The sequence below is a fragment of the Silurus aristotelis genome (genome assembly GCF_946808225.1).
Source record: "Silurus aristotelis genome assembly, chromosome: 3".
Taxonomy (NCBI): Eukaryota; Metazoa; Chordata; class Actinopteri; order Siluriformes; family Siluridae; genus Silurus; species Silurus aristotelis.
In genome coordinates, this window is record NC_139576.1 from 14418960 (window position 1) to 14432542 (window position 13583).

The 13583-nt window shown below is 38.6% G+C and overlaps 1 protein-coding gene across 1 annotated transcript in view; it reads right to left on the bottom strand.

Moving 5' to 3' along the window:
- Positions 1-1746, bottom strand: part of uxs1 (UDP-glucuronate decarboxylase 1) — a 204109-nt gene extending 202363 nt beyond the window's left edge. The window contains exon 1 of the mRNA XM_083535882.1: positions 1017-1746. The gene's annotated coding sequence lies outside the window, so the exon portion shown is untranslated. The remainder of the gene's footprint in view (positions 1-1016) is intronic.
- Positions 1747-13583: the final 11837 nt, after the last annotated feature.

Genomic DNA, 13583 nt, shown 5'->3' on the forward strand with positions numbered 1-13583 from the left:
TTGACTTTCTCAGGTGTTCAAATACTTATTTGCAGCTGTATCATACAAATAAATAGTTAAAGAATCATACATTGTGATTTCTGGATTTTTTTTTTTTAGATTATGTCTCTCACAGTGGACATGCACCTACGATGACAATTTTAGACCCCTCCATGATTTCTAAGTGGGAGAACTTGCAAAATAGCAGGGTGTTCAAATATTTATTTTCCTCACTGTATATAATTGTTAGAGAAGTGAAGAAAAGAGTGCAGGCAGGATGGAGTGGGTGGAGAAGAGTGGCAGGAGTGATTTGTAATAGAAGGGTATCTGCAAGCGTAAAAGGGAACATTTATAGGACTGTGGTGAGACGGACAAGAATAGAAATGAGTTTCTTAGAGGGACAGCACAAGTAGGACGTTTTGGGGACAAAGAGAGGGAGGCCCGATTGAGATGGTTTGGACATGTGCAGAGGAGGGACATGGGGTACATTGGTAGGAGAATGCCGAGGATGGAGCCGCTGGGAAGAAGGAAAAGAGGAAGACCAAGGAGGAGTAGGTTTATGGATGTCAAGTCAAGTCAAGTCAAGAAGCTTTTATTGTCATTCAACCATGTATAGCTGATGCAGTACACAGTGAAATGAGACAACGTTCCTCCTGAACCCAGGTGCTACATAAAACAACATAAAAAAACAGTACAACGTGGTGGCGAGGAAGACCATCCCTCCTCCCAGTGACCAGGTGCTCTGTCTAACCACAGCTGAAGTGAGGAAAACTCTATGCAGAGTTAACCCACGAAAGTCTGCTGGACCTGACAACATTCCTGGCAGAGTGCTCAGGGAATGTGCAGAACAACTAGCAGATGTATTTACTGACATCTTTAACATCTCCCTGAGCAGCGCCACTGTTCCCACGTGCCTCAAGACGACGACCATCATTCCTGTGCCGAAGAAGTCTTCTGTCTCCTGCCTCAATGACTATCGTCTCGTTGCACTCACACCCATCATGATGAAGTGCTTCGAGAGGCTTATCATAAGGCACATAAAGACCCAGCTCCCACCCGCACTGGACCCCATGCAGTTTGCGTATCGTCCAAACCGCTCCACGGACGATGCCATCTCCACAACCCTCCATCTGGCCCTCACCCATCTGGATAACAAAGACTCTTATGTAAGGATGCTGTTCAAAGACTTCAGTTCAGCATTTAACACAATCATTTCTCAGCACCTGATTGAGAAGTTGAGCCTACTGGGCCTGAACACCTCCCTCTGCAACTGGATCCTGGACTTCCTGACTGAGAGACGTCAGTCAGGATCGGGAACAGCATCTCCAGCACCACCACACTGAGCACTGGAGCCCCTCAGGGCTGTGTGCTCAGTCCACTGCTGTTCACTCTGCTGACTCACGACTGTGCACCAACGCACAGCTCGAATCATATCATTAAGTTTGCTGATGACATGACCGTGGTGGGTCTAATCAGCAAGAACGACGAGTCAGCATACAGAGAGGAGGTGCAACGGTTAACAGCCTGGTGTGGAGCCAACAACCTGTCTCTGAACGTGGACAAAACCAAAGAGATGGTTGTTGACTTCAGGAGAGCACAGAGAGCCCATTCTCCACTGATCATCGAGGGATCTTCAGTGGAGATCGTCAAGAGCACCAAATTCCTTGGTGTTCATCTGGCGGATAACCTCACCTGGTCACTTAACACCAGCTCCATCACCAAGAAAGCCCAGCAGCGTCTCTACTTCCTGAGAAGGCTGAGGAAAGCTCATCTCCCTCCCCCCATCCTGACCATGTTCTACAGAGGGGCCATCGAGAGCATCTTGAGCAGCTGCATCACTGCCTGGTTTGGGAACTGCACCGTCTCGGATCGCAAGACCCTACAGAGGATAGTGAGGACAGCTGAGAAGATCATCTGAGTCTTTCTCCCCTCTATCATGGACATTTACACCACACACTGCATCCGCCAAGCACACAGCATTGTGGATGACCACACACACCCGTCACACACACACTTCACCCTCCTACCATCAGGGAAACGGTTTCGAAGCATTCGAGCCGTCACAACAAGACTGTGCAACAGTTTTTTCCCGCAAGCCATCAGGCTCCTCAACAAACATTTGAACTGAACTCTCTCTCTCACACACACACACACACATATACTCACACACACACACTTACACACAACTGTGTGTGAGGGAAATGTGGTGAGGGAAGACATGCAGGTAGTTGGTTGTCAGAAGGCAGATGTAGAGGACAGAGGGGTATAGAGACAGATGATCTGCTGTGGTGACCCCTAATGGGAGAAGCCAAAAGAAAAAGTAGAAGATTATTATTATTATTATTATTAATATTATTATTATTATTATTATTATTATTATTATTATTATTATTATTATTATTATTATTATTATTATTATTATTATCTAGGGGTATAAAAAGGAAACTAGAGTTAGCACAGTGTTACTGTGGCTACTTACTCCATACCAGAAATATAATTTGTTTTGCGCATGTACAAAATGGCTGCCATGGTCATTGCCAAAGCAGAAGATATGGATCCTTTAGCGTTTTATGTCCAGCTTCAAGAATTTGTCTTAAATTGAGAAAATACTGACAATTCCACATATTGAGGGAGTGAATGAATGAAGAATGAAAGGTATGAAGGCATTTGATAAAATATGCTAAATGAAGTAGAACAGTTAAGCTGGATCATATCTTTAGAAAATGTATTATTAATATATCTAAACCACACACATACACAGATACACACACACATACACACACACACACACACACACACACACACACTTGCTAATAAACACATTTGTATTACCTGAATAGGGTTTCAAAATGTAAACTATTTTATTTAATTTTTCTATTGATTTAATTTAATCTCATCAATTTAATTTGAGCCAATTTAATTGATTGCTCAATGTAATCAATATAATAAAAAACATGTATTGCATTAATTTGATTTATTTTACTTTTACTTTACATACTTACTTCAGCACTTTTAATAGAGTAAATGGGTGAACCTAATAAAGTATAAATATATAAATATAAATGTATTATATTTAGCAGCAGTGATGGTAATTCCACATAATTATTTTTTGGGGGGATAAACTATTGACAAATTAAGGGCAAAAAAAAAAAACAGATTTAGTGTTAGAAGTTAGACTTTGCACTGTGACTGTTTTTCTGTTTTAATAGGCTGAGTGTAATTGTGTGCAGGTGTGTTTGATTAAGAATCACTGCCGGTGAATTGGATACTCTACTTGAGACTGGCTATGTGATCATTATTATTATTGCAGGCTCCTGATTAGGGGAAATGTGGCTTAAATGTGACAGTTATTGACAGCTAGCTAGTTTAGTCCATTCAAATTCTAGTTCATAATTTCTTAGGTTGTATTACTCATATAATTCAATATCAGATATATGCAATATTTTAGAAATTTTTATAACAAGAAAAAGGGATTGGTACAATGCATTATACTCACTCATTTAATCACTCATATGTTATAATTCACACGTTTTTTTTTATTGTGGTCAGAGATGAGATGGCAGTCTATCACAGGACATAATACACACATATTCACACATTCGCACCAGGAACACTGTATCCTAGTGCATCAACCTATTGTCATCTTTTTGAAGGTAGACATTAGGGAACCCAGAGAAAACTCAAAAGTTAAGGAGAGAACATTCACCTGACCTGAACTCAGAAAATAATTTCTATTAGCCGACATTTCAATGTACATGTTGTTTATTGATTAGAGTAAAAATTTTGGAAAATGAGATGCACTATATAGCTGTCTGTGATGATATACAGTAAATACTGTACATATATACCCATTAACTGGCCCATACCCATACCCCCATAAACTACACACCAAACCATGAATTTTGTGCATCAAAATGTATATATATATATATATATATATATATATATATATATATATATATATATATATATATATATATATATATATATATATATATATACATTTTGATGCACAAAATTCATGGTTTGTACCTCAGTTATGACGCATGGTTCGATTAAATTCAGTACAGTACAAGAAATGTAAAACATCAAGTTGCTTGTTATTTTTTCTTAAAAAGTTTAATATTATTAACATTTGTTATCAACATTTGTACGGGTTTGGTATATATATATATATATTATAATTAAATTAAATTGTAGTTTTTTTTCACAATAGAGCAGCTCTAAATCCAGCCCAGTCCTAATATATTTAAGTCAGGAAGCAAGAGCAATGCTTTGATAATGAAGGCCCATTGCTATCTGTTTTATTTTCTTCCATTAAAGAACATAAAAGCAAACTGAGTGCAGAAGCCATTTTTGCAGCTATTTTCTTTAGGTTGCAAAGGAAGGACAATCCCCTGTAAATACGACATGATAGTGGTGCAATGTGCAGAAATATTGGACCCCAAGGACCCTCTGATACACACAAACCCACCGTTACACACACACGCACACACACACACACACAAACACACGTGGTAACAGGCTATTTGTTCCAGAATGTAAGTATGTTCATAGGAATAATTGTTTAAATTTCTTGTTTTTGTCTAAGGCTTTGCTATGGTCTGCATTACGTAAGAGGATCTCATGTAAGGGGTTATTTTGTGGTTGTCTCCCTGCTGAAGAGTGCTTCGAGTGGTGCTTTGATGTGCTGCTGGTGGCACTGGAGCTGAAACATAGCCAATGCTGGACATATGGGAAATCTAACCACCAGCCAAGACAGGCAGATGCTGCGTGACACAGATGGGACGAGTGAAGTAGTGGACGCAACTTCAAGAATGACACCATTTCTATAAGGCAATAGACACAGTCTGTCATTTTAAAAACCACAAGTTGAAAAGTAATCCCATGACAAACAGCTCCACTACCAGTACCTTATCGTTTCTTACTTTACCATTATCACAAATTCAGTGCACTGCAGAATGAACTTCTGTAGAATGACAGCCATTACCTTATAAACTGGTGACCTGGCCACCATTTCTTTGCCATCAATACAAGTAGGACTTGGCATGTGTCTCCACATAAAAGTGACTTTAATGTTTTATTAGACAATTTTAGCAATGCAGTAAACATGCAACGACTGGAGATTAAAAATCCTTTAACTGTGGCAACTCTACCTATAACCCAGACAGCGCTTCATCTCTCATTCCCCTCTCTTTTTTTTCTCTTTTTATGTGTTATTTGCTGTTTTCTTGAATTTTAAATAGGAACTTTTTTCTCTACAAATCCATAGAAGGCCTTTTTGTCACAGTTTGACTGTGTTAGTTTACCTGCAGTTTTGTCGGCTAATTGTAATTTATATGCAGATTATTTTTGTCTTTTTTGTGTAAATTTTAAAGGCTAAAAGTCAGCCAGACATCAACAGAAACAAAAACGTACCACAATGTTGTATGTGGTTGGAGGGATGGAGAACCCCAGGAATTTTAACATTATAAAAATCAGTTTAGAGTGTGAAACTGGTATATACTTATCACTACGATATGGGCAACTGACTTTTACATGCATGTATACTGAAGTTGTTACTGTTGGTTTTTATTTATTGCTTTCATTGGAAAGACTTTTTTGTGAATCTATCTTTTTACCCCATCAAGGATAAGGCAATGTTGAAAATCTAGCAAGGAAGGAAGTAGTAACTCTCAGTGTTAGGTCTTAGAAAATTGATGCTGCAAGGCAGGTGGTAAAAGTATGACTGATTCTGTGTAAAGATAATTTGCAGATTCATTAGACTCTTGATGTCCATGTACTGAATGTGCAATATAATCCAATTGTCTCTGCTAGTGCAAAAACTGGCTACATTTTGCACTAAATAAGAGATTATTTAGCATAGTGTTTAGGTTCAAGAAGTACATTGTATATAGATGTTTAAAGCATTATCTATGCACATGACAATAAACTTGAAACTTGCATTAATATCATTGGCACAACACTGAAATCTGAAATTGTCACAGTGTATAATATGACCATTTTGGCAAAAACAACAATATAGCTAATATTACAGTCCAGATGACAAAAAGGTTACTGAATGAACTGAATAAATGTACAGCTGGGACATTTAAAAGTTATCCCATTCATCTCAGACAAAATAATTAACCTTAACCTAGTACTTTTCTTGTTATATCAGGCATACCAGATAATACTAGTACAAGTAGTAGTTGTAGTACTAGTAGTAGTAATAATAAGAACGATAATAAGGAAAAAGAAGTAAAAAAAGAATAAAAAAAGCTTTGTTCATTAAAAACACAATTTGCTTAAACCAAAACTTAAACTATCAAAATATGTGGACAGGATTAGCTATTTAAATCACTCCTCAAGAGTCCTAATTCAAAGACCTATTAATTGAGTTCAGATGTTTCACACAACCTTTTCATGTCCTAATTGTACACTGTGGTATTCATTTTATTATGCAAATAACATAACATAGGGCTTTTAGATGTTTAAAATAAATGTTCTTCTCCAACATAGCCTGCTGCATTTGAAATAATGAGATACTTCCCTTCTAAAGTTTACTCGAGGGCAAAATTCAAGAGTAGTTTAAAAGCCACTGATAAAATATTTAAAATTTTCAGAATTGTCTGATTTCTCTTGTCATTTACATCAGTAATATTACCAAGATACATTTACAATATTCCTGGCCCATATGTAAGCTTCAAGATGATTAATGAGTATATTAGGATTATAAATAAATTTATCAGAACACAGTAGCGTCAAGCCTAGCCACAATTTTAGCATTATTTTGGTCCAATAATAAAAAATTATACCATGGAAAGTAATGCCCTTAATCTGCATTTCATTTCATTTTATATTCTAATGTATAATGTTGCTGATTTTTGAAAAAGAATTGGCTATGGGTTTTCTGTAAACAAACTGTGTAACATCAGTTTGTTACACTATCTATAATTTCTGAAGGATTGTTTTTGACTGTACGAGTGGTGGCATTCTTAAGCCTGATCTCTAAATTGGAGGAGGCATTACAGAGAACAAAAAAAAATGGAGGTAATGAGAGAGTGCTGACCTGTGTGTGATTAATAATGAAGCATATTTATAGGCTGTTTGTTATGCAGAGTAGCTTCTGCTGACCTATAAAAGAGACCTTCACTATGAACAGACCAATGTTATTTTGCTAATCAGAATGCTGAAAAGCATTCAGGAAAAAAACAATAGTAGTAGTATTTGTATGCAGTCAGGGAGTCCCAGTGAGAATGGTCCAGCTTCATTCTCAAATCAGAGACATGATGGGCCATGTCTGCAGGGACTTTAGAAACATCAACACAGTGTCTAATTTTGAATCAGTTTCGTCCATTGACAAGCTCCATATTTGGTTGTGATTTCTTTTTGCTTGACACTGGATTTTGTTAGAAAATACTCTTATCGCCAATGTCCCAGGTGAAAGGTCCAAGGGTTTTTTTGGGTTTTAACTATTTATTTTCTGAATATTTTGTTCTCATGTTGCATATGCACTGCATATTTAGGTGTTAAGTTTCATGCCACATCTTTATGCTTTCCTTATTTAGAGGGCAATTCATTAAAGGAAGCAATGTTATGAAGATTTAATGTTCTGTTTAAGCTAATTATTTTTACTATGTTATATAGTTATCATTTTGTAATGCTGAGGGTAATCCATGGAGCAGCTTGGGAATGGTTTACTTTCTACCTAGAAGGTCACTCATACCAGGTAACAGGGAGGGGGTCCACATCTGCCCCACGCAGACTCTCCATGGTGTCCCACAAGGCTCAGTACTTGGTCCCCTCCTTTTCTCCCTCTATACCCACTCTCTTGGTGGTCATATCCTCACAAGGGTTTTCTTTCCACTGTTATCCACTGTTGGATCTTGACGGACATTTCTTCGTGGATAAGTGCTCATCAACTAAACCTCAACCCCAGCAAAACCAAACTGTCAAAACCCTCCACTGGCTTCCAGTAGCTGCACGTATAAGATTCAAAACACTGATGCTTGCCTACAAAGCCAAAAATGGGCCAGCACCCTCTTACCTCAGAGACCTCATCACTCCTCATCACACTGCCTGAGATCCTCCAGCACTGATCGACTGGTACCACTTTCTCTCAGGGTAAGTATACTTCAAGGTTCTTCTCTGTTTTGGCACCAAGTTGGTGGAATGAACTTCCCCTAGATGTCCGAACAGTTGATTATTATTATTTAATTTATTATTATTATAATTATTATTTATTATTATTTTTTTTTTTTATTATTGTTATTATTATGATATGCAGTTGCACTGGCATGACTGGCACCTGAGCACCTAAGGCTGTTCCTGAGAGTGGAAAGTCACAGAGTAAATCTGAAGACATTTGCAATTTGTCATTAAAAAGGGATAATCAGATCTGGTTGAATAAACAACTGGTTTCTTTGTGGAAACCAGCTTTTGCATTCTCCTTAGCTCTTTTTGTATTACAGATGGCTTCCTCAGACAGGCGGCAGAGGAAATCTGGAGGCTGGAGGTCATGTATTCACAGGTGGTAGAGGGGGAGGAATACTCGGTGCTATACATCAGCCTCAAGCTTTTCAGAAACATATTTTATCTTAATCTAGCAAAATGGATTTATCTACATTAATTTGCCATCTTAAAAAAATATCTCTTGATTACATCCTATATTTTCGCTAAAGGAACTAGAAATAAACTTCTATTTTCTCATTAGACAATGGCGCTGGATAGAATACTGCTTGCCGTTTGAGTCATTGTGAAAAATATAACTAAGTTTGATGTTTAGACTGAGTTATATTTGAGGTGTGTATACTGTTGTATACAACGTCAGTAATAATTCTTCACTACACTCATTAGATGACACTTAGAAATGTCCCTTTTAAGTTCTTTAAAAACATTGCTTAACTTAACCTCTTTTGGATTTACACATGAACTTGGATTATCTCTGAACTCTGAATGTGAATATGCTGTGGAATGTTGGTAAACATCTTCAGCATTTGTTTATAATCAGTGCATTTACTATTTATTCTCTGGGATCTTCTGAAATCGGCTTGTGTCTGTTATTTCTACTCTATTATCACTGTTAATCCACAAGCCTTCATCTCTACTTAAAACAAACTGTGATGACTAATGATAAGAAAGCAGTGATACAAGTGCTATCCTTTTGTCTTTGTTCATTCTTCTCTCTTATCTTCCTCCCCTGGATTCTGTGGTACTTATTTGTGTGTTTAACATATATCACTATGATTCCACTAACTGTAAATCCATTTAGATTATCTTTTGCTGACCATAAATAATGTGCTGCATGCTTTTTTTTGCCATATTTTACTTGGTGGATGTCTTGCATCATTAATAAACAAGCTACAGTTAGTCCAGAATGCAGCAGCCAGAGTTCTCACAAGGTCGAGAAAATATAACTATATAACCCCAATCTTATTATCCCTACACTGGCTACCTGTTAAGTTTCGAATTGACTACAAACTATTGCTACTTACTTACAAGGCCCTACATGGTTTAGCTTCCATGTACTGTATCTATCCAGTCTTCTAACATTCTAGAATCTGTCACGCTACAAATGACTTCTAGTAGTTCCTAGAATAGCAAAGTCCACTAAAGGCGGTAGAGCATTCTCACATTTAGCTCCTAAACTTTGGAACAGTTTTCCTGACAGTGTTCGGGACTCTGACACACTCTCCCAGTTTAAGTACAGATTAAAGACATAACACATATATATCATATCATATCATATCATATCATATCATATCATATCATATCATATCATATCATATCATAACCTTGTGCTCCAGTACATCTGATCACATGCACATTATCAACTTGTGCTTGTTAATATCATGAACAGCAGCTACGCTAATTCCTCTCCACTGCTCCTCTTCCTCTATCCATCTCGAGGCATCTTGAGGTCGCGCCAGCTCCAGTCGTGTCCGACCTCATGAAGATTATGGGGCTTTAAAGAAGTAGATGCCAACCCTGCAAAAATCCCGAACCATCTAGAGACGTACCAGCATCATTTGGAGTTTGGACATTGGACCTCTTTGAGTGTTTAAAGGCATGGATAAACTGTTTTGGATCTATTTTATGAGTTGCTCAGTTGCTCCTGGTTCCATAACATCAACTGACTGTATAAGACTGAAGAAAGGGCATTACTTACAATCTTACACTCCGGTGCTCATGTTAGTTCTCACTCTCCAGTGTTCTGTATTGTTTAAAGACTATAATCACACTCTTGATATCACCCAAGTGAGAATGGGTTCCCCTTTTGAGTCTGGTTCCTCTCAAGGTTTCTTCCTTATAACATCTAAGGGAGTTTTTCCTTGCCACAGTCACCCCAGGCTGCTCATCTGGGTTTAAATACACATTATTCACCTTAACTTTTAAATTCTGTAACGCTGCTCTGAGACCATTACCATTGTGAAAAGTGCTATAGAAATAAACTTGACATGACTTGACTTGACTTGACTTGACTGTTGTGAAGATGACTTAATTTCTTGGTCCATCAGAACTACCACAGGAGTGCATAGGGTTATTTTTAATTTGCATATCAATTAATATTCATGCATTCTTGCTTTATTTATAAGGTTATTTAGAGACAGTGGAAAGTGCCTGCCCTGATTCTGCTCCATTAAGCTTCTATTCTCTGTACACTACTGTTGACATTATATCCTTTTTTCTCCAGTATCCTTTGGACACTGCTTCCTGTGCATGAAAACCAGTTGCCATGGCACTGAGTTCGTCCTTTCTTTGTTGCTATTACTTCATTTATTGGCATTTTTATTTGTTTTTACTGAAAAATTTTGTCACAATGCAATTCTGAGCTGTTGTTACTTAGATCAAGAAAAATGAAAATGTCTACTTACAATAAAGGTCAAAGTTGCAAAAGAAGGTCAAAGTTCAATTAGAAAATGACATTGTAATCCTAATAGAAAACTTCATATTTTCTTACTTCACTTTTACTTACTTACTACTAAAAAATAGTTAACATTTTTGGAAACAGTTAAAATTGCAGTTTTTCCATTTCAAGTACAGATTTCAAATCAAACATTTTCAATAAACCAGACAACACAGGAAATTGGATATTTATTGAAAAAGGTTTTGGACAGTGTTTTTTATATGTCAAGTACAGGCGTGCAGGGAATTAGAGGGATCTCATATTAATAAGTATGCAAATGAATGAATGTTGGATGTCTAATAGTAGCTGAAACACCTCCTATGATGTGTCATGGCATGTTCATTGGGAAATTAAAAGGTTAAAGAAGTCACCCACAAGGTTAAAATAGCAGCATCTGCAGGAGAGAACTCATCTGTCTTATATTTATGGCTAATATCATGTTCTCTTGTGCTTGTGTTCTTGCACTACTTTGAAGATGCTCTGGAGGCTTATTTAGTTAAGAGGAGGAAGACTGCAAATGGAAGTAAGAAGAAGGGTTATGGCTTTTTAAATCAACCTATTATGGAGTATTTTCAGCGGTGCACAAAATTAGATACTCGTATGAAAGAGATCACAGTCCCCCTAGCAGATATCGCTGTATCATTTTCATGATTCAGTTGGAGCAGATGCCTTACAATATCAATCTATGATACAAAAATAATTGCTGAGACACTATGTCTCCTCAGTGCAATCTCCCCACCTGTTCAGCTATTTAATAATAAATATTTCCTGTAGCTTCTCTCTGCCTTTGGAAATTTCCATTGTATCAGCAGCTTTTATGAGTTGATTTTTAATATGAGACACAGGCTTTTTCTGCCCTGTTTGATGCCAGAAAGGAATTGTAAGTATACTTTATTGCCTGCTGGCATGTTTTTAGCAGGTGAGAGGAAACCAGAGAACTCGAAGGAAAGCCACAAGGAGAACGTCTCTAGGTTCACGCCAAGAAATAATGTGTGTAATCAGTCCAAAATTAGACGCTGACCATCACCAGCGGGGTGACATCACGACCAGGATAAAATGCATATGGAGTGAGGCAGCTCCAGCTTCTGTAAGGGAGAAGATAGCGCTGCAGGAACGCTGGAGGTGTGGCATAAAGACGCAGAATCTTGTTCCTTCAGGGAACTAGGGTTACATACGGAACCTAGAGACTTTCCCTTTCAGGAACTCGAGCTGCATCTAAACGCTTTGGGAACGAGTGTCCAATCATGCCAGACTGACCAGTCCCTGCCTAGTGTGTGTCTGTCAAACACAGCTAGAGGAGGACTGAGAGATCAGGAGTGGCACTGTGGTCCAGGTTATAGAACCACACAAAAGGTCAGCAGGGTGGACCACCCACAGCGTTACTTATGTCTTGGAGTGGAACACCAGAGAACCAAGATTTTGAGGCAGCCATACTCCAGGTAGAGTAAGCACTGAACCAACCGGGCAGTGGGCTGAATCCAGCTGGTGGTGCTCACACCATGAGCAGAACAAATGCCACCTGGCAGCATATGACCTCCTCATGGAGGGAGCTCTGGAGTGGAGAATGGTCTCTACCACCTCAGTGGAGAGAACAGAACCTCGGAGCTGTGCCCCGTCAGGGACTCCATCCCGGCGAACTCTCTCCAGTACTTCTGGAAGCAGCGCAATGAAGGAAGAAGGCGTTCAGACGCCTCTGCCACTGCCACGCCTGAGCCATGGCCATGGAGTAAGGGAGAACCAGAGAGAACAGTGCGATGTCTCTTGAGATGTGAACAGATCCACCTGAGCTCTTCCGACTTTCTCCCAAACCTGCTCCACCACATAGGGGTGGAGCCGCCATTTCCCGGGTCTCAACCCATGCCTTGAACGGGGTGTCTGCTACCTCATTCAACCGGCCCAAGATGTAAATCGCTTTCAAAAAGAGGAGTTTCCCCTGGGCCCAAAAGAGGGATCTGGTGCACCAGCCTGCACAGGGGGCACGAACACAGACCTCCTTGATGGTTGATGTAGGAGACCACCGTGGTATTGTCCATATGGACCAACATGTGGTGACCTCTGAGGTGGGAGAGGAAATGCCTCAGTGCTAGAAGCACGGCCAGCATCTCTAGGCAGTTGATGTGGCTGCCCTTCTCTGACATTCCTGATTTCCTGAAATAGCATGGAAGGAGAGCCTTTTAAATTATAGAAAATCTCTTAGTGCTGCTAGATCAGCATATTTCTCCACCCTCATAGAAAATAACAAGCATAATTCTAGATTTTCATTCAGCACGGTAGCAAAATTAACAGGAAATAAAAGCACTGCGCTAACATGCACACCATCAATAGGTAGTAATGATTTCATGAACTTTTTTAATAATAAAATTGAAAACATCAGGCAAGAAATCCAGACGGTTAATATAAATTCAAATTATTTCACAAGTAAATCTGTAGACAGCAGCGTAATTATAACAGACAATCAACTACAAAGCTTCACTCATATTCATGAGAATGACTTAATTTCATTAATTTCCTCATCAAAATCATCAACCTGCATTCTCGATCCCTTGCCTACAAGTTTCTTTAAACAGATAACTCCAGAGGTAATTGAACCTGTTTTAAAAATAATAAACTCTTCCATTAGCACTGGTTATGTACCTAAATCCTTCAAACTGGCAGTTATCCACCCCCTTATTAAGAAACCTGACCTTGACCCATGTCAGTTGTCCAACTACAGACC